Here is a 3,318-nt window from a genome sequence, read left to right as displayed (position 1 = left end):
CCTTTGTGGGGGTTTGCCATGTGGTAGGCTTTTGTAGTTTTGTTCTGAAATATTGGCCTTGCAACTGCAAAAGGCATTCTTAAGAAATGCAAAAGGTTTAACTAAAAGGCCACATCTAGTCCTTCAGCTTGTTTATGTTTGTTGTCACTGGAAAAGTTTTTCTAATATTATCAAGTGGTGGATATTTTCAAATAGATGTTTTTATGTTTTCAGCACTGATAACGTGTACTGAAGTATAAGAGATGATTGTGCACACAGCTGAGGATGTCACACAAGTATTGACATGTGAGACTTCCTTAAGTCACTGTAAAGCCATCACAATCATTTTCAGTGAATGAGAACTTGAACAGTGAATGAGAGTTTTTTGTACGGATAAAAGGCCATACAAAATCCCCAGCTAGGTGTGGACAAACACCTTGGTCAGTTAGTGGGTGCCCTGTAAAAAATCCATAATCTTGGGATGATGAAGATTATGACTTTCTCTACCAGTAACTCTACAGAAACAAGTTAGTTTCACTTGCAAACAGGGACGTCATGTAGCCAAAAGCTATTGAACACAATCAGATTTGGTTCATAAAATGGTACAAGTGTTCCTGTCAGAAGTGATTTGCTGTTTAGTCTCAGCGATAGCGCCCTCAGTCAGCTCAGCGAGTCGTCAGCTGTCAGGTAGATTGTGATTGTAGATGAAGAGGGATCCAATCTTCACATGTAAATGATCAGCAGTCTTGTTTACCACCTGTTGCCACAGCTCACCAGTGGAGCCGTCCCACCATTGGGGGAGGGGGTCTCTGTCGACTGTTGGAATTTCACCTTCACATTTTCATTGAAACCTGGGGACATTCAGTTCGAATCCACTCAATGCAAACTCAGTGGGAGGGAGAACAAACACATGCACACACACACACACACACACACACACACACACACACACACACACACACACACACACACATATGCACAGGCACACACACACACACACACATACAGTACACACACAAATACACACACACACACACAAACACACACATTCACATGCACACACACACATGCACACACACAAACCAGGGTTGTGCACAATTCAGATGCAATTCTGCTTCCTGTTTGCTACCTCAGATTGAAATGCAGAGTGAAATTCAAAGAATTGAATTAGATTTTAAGAGCCAGTTTACCATTCAATTCTGGAATTTTGCACAAGCCTGAGGCACTGAAACATGCACACAAACACACACACACACACACACACACACACACACACACACACACACACACACACACACAGGCGTTTCTCCATCGCGTTCAGTACTAGTCCCCCACACACAGCTCCAGTGAATGCATCCCTTTGTGTTCCTCTGAGAATGCTCCACATTCACCCCAGGACCGTCACCCTTGTCTCCATGATTGCTCCTTGATTGTCGAGACGGCGTGACCGCCCACGAGGTCTGGGTGTCACTGGCTGATGGTCGGGACTCGGGACCCCGGACCCACTGAGTGCTTTCTCCACTGCCTTCTCCGACTTCACCTCGCTAACTCGACATCCGCTGTGCTGTGAGAAACGACATAATTAAACTGACCTCTCTGCATCAACTTCGGGGGAAAAAGAGAAAAGCCTTTGCCTGTGAGTACTGTGTCCTCTCATGGGTCTTCAACCTCCACGATCGCCTCATTTTGCAATGTTGCCTGGTGTCCAACATCCCATGCTGTAGTTTGTTGCAGTTAAACAAAGGGACAGTCTCAGCTGTGGAATGTGTGACTGTGTTGTGAGAAGGGAGAGCTGTATTTGTTTTACTGGCTACTATGGAGAGCATTCAAGTGGCATAGATATTGCTACTTGCCACTTCCAGGAAGTGAATATCTCTTCATGACAGTGGTGTCAGCCTTGCCCAGTTTGACACAGTCTAAATGCTTTTACACATTACATTTGTGAGCGTGTGAGTTAAAACTGTGATATGCTGAGTAAAAATGTATATTTCCCTGATGGATCGCATCCTGTAGATGATTCATGTGAACCTTGTCAGATTGAGTCCACTTCACTAAACACGCCAGTCCCCTGCTGCTGCTACTACTGCTGCTGTACCACAGCACAATTCACAGCGCAAGAAAACATGAGAAGAAGCCACCATATCTGCATAAGGGTCTTCAGGATAATGGCATACTATCAGGATAATATTATACTTTATCATCGCACATACACACTCAAACACTTACTGACATAAATGCAGTAAGGGTCTTCAGGATAATGGCATACTATCAGGATCATACTATACTTAATCATCACACATGCACACTCAAACACTTACTGACATAAATGCAGTAAGGGTCTTCAGAATAATGGCATACTATCAGGATCATACTATACTTTATTATCACACATGCACACTCAAACACTTACTGACATAAATGCAGTAAGGGTCTTCAGAATAATGGCATACTATCAGGATCATACTATACTTTATCATCACACATGCACACTCAAACACTTACTGTCAGTAAGAATGCAGCTGCATGTGAGTCAGAAGTCACTCGGAAAGAAAGGAAACAGAATAACATTGAGGAACTAGTGCACACACGGAAGAGAGATTAGAGGTTGGATGGTAGTGGATTGTTCAACTATAATAACACTTACTGTCTGGAAGAGGCTCCTCTATGCCTTCAAAGAATTTCTCCTCTCCTCCTCTCCCCCTCTCCTCTCCTCCTCTCCTCTCTTCCCCTCTCCTCTCCTCTCCTCTCCTTTTCCTCTCCTCCTTTCTCCTCTCCTCTCCTCTCCTCCTCCTCTCCTCTCTTCACTTCTTCTCTCTTCTCCTCTCCTCCTCCTCTCCTCCTCCTCCTCCTTTCTCCTCTCCTCTCCTCTCTATCCCTCTCCTCTCCTCTCCCTCTCCTCTCTTCCCCTCTCTCCTCTCCTCTCCTCTCTTCTCCTCTCCTCTCTCTCCTCTCCTCTCCTCTCCTCTCCTCTCTTCTCCTCTCTCTCCTCTCTTCTCCTCTCCTCTCCTCTCTTCTCCTCCTCTCCTCTCCTCTCCTCTCCTCTCTCTCTTCCCCTCTCTCCTCTCCTCCTCTCCTCCTCCTCTCTTCTCCTCTCTATCCCTCTCTTCTCCTCTCTCCTCTCTCTCTCTTCCTCTCTCTCCTCTCTCCTCTCTCTCTTCTCCTCTCCTCTCTTCTCTCCTCTCCTCTCCTCTTCCTCTCCTCCCTTCTCCTCTCTCTCCTCTCCTCTCTCTTCTCCTCTTCTCTCTTCCCCTCTCCTCCCCCTCTCCTCCTCCTCTCTCTCCTCTCTCTTCTCCTCTCTCCTCTCTCTCTCCTCTCTTCTCATCTCCTCTCCTCTCTTCT

At 45.9% G+C, this 3,318-nt stretch overlaps 1 protein-coding gene across 3 annotated transcripts in view; it reads left to right on the top strand.

Annotated features, from left to right (window-relative positions):
* Nucleotides 1-1,415: 1,415 nt before the first annotated feature.
* LOC125308051 (galactosylgalactosylxylosylprotein 3-beta-glucuronosyltransferase 1) overlaps nt 1,416-3,318 on the top strand; it is an 83,254-nt gene continuing 81,351 nt past the window's right edge. For all 3 annotated transcript variants that reach the window (XM_048264267.1, XM_048264263.1, XM_048264264.1), the window contains exon 1: nt 1,416-1,615. The gene's annotated coding sequence lies outside the window, so the exon portion shown is untranslated. The remainder of the gene's footprint in view (nt 1,616-3,318) is intronic.

The sequence above is a fragment of the Alosa alosa genome, chromosome 15 (assembly GCF_017589495.1).
Source record: "Alosa alosa isolate M-15738 ecotype Scorff River chromosome 15, AALO_Geno_1.1, whole genome shotgun sequence".
Lineage (NCBI taxonomy): Eukaryota > Metazoa > Chordata > Actinopteri > Clupeiformes > Clupeidae > Alosa > Alosa alosa.
This window is presented reverse-complemented; position numbering and strand designations above follow the sequence as displayed.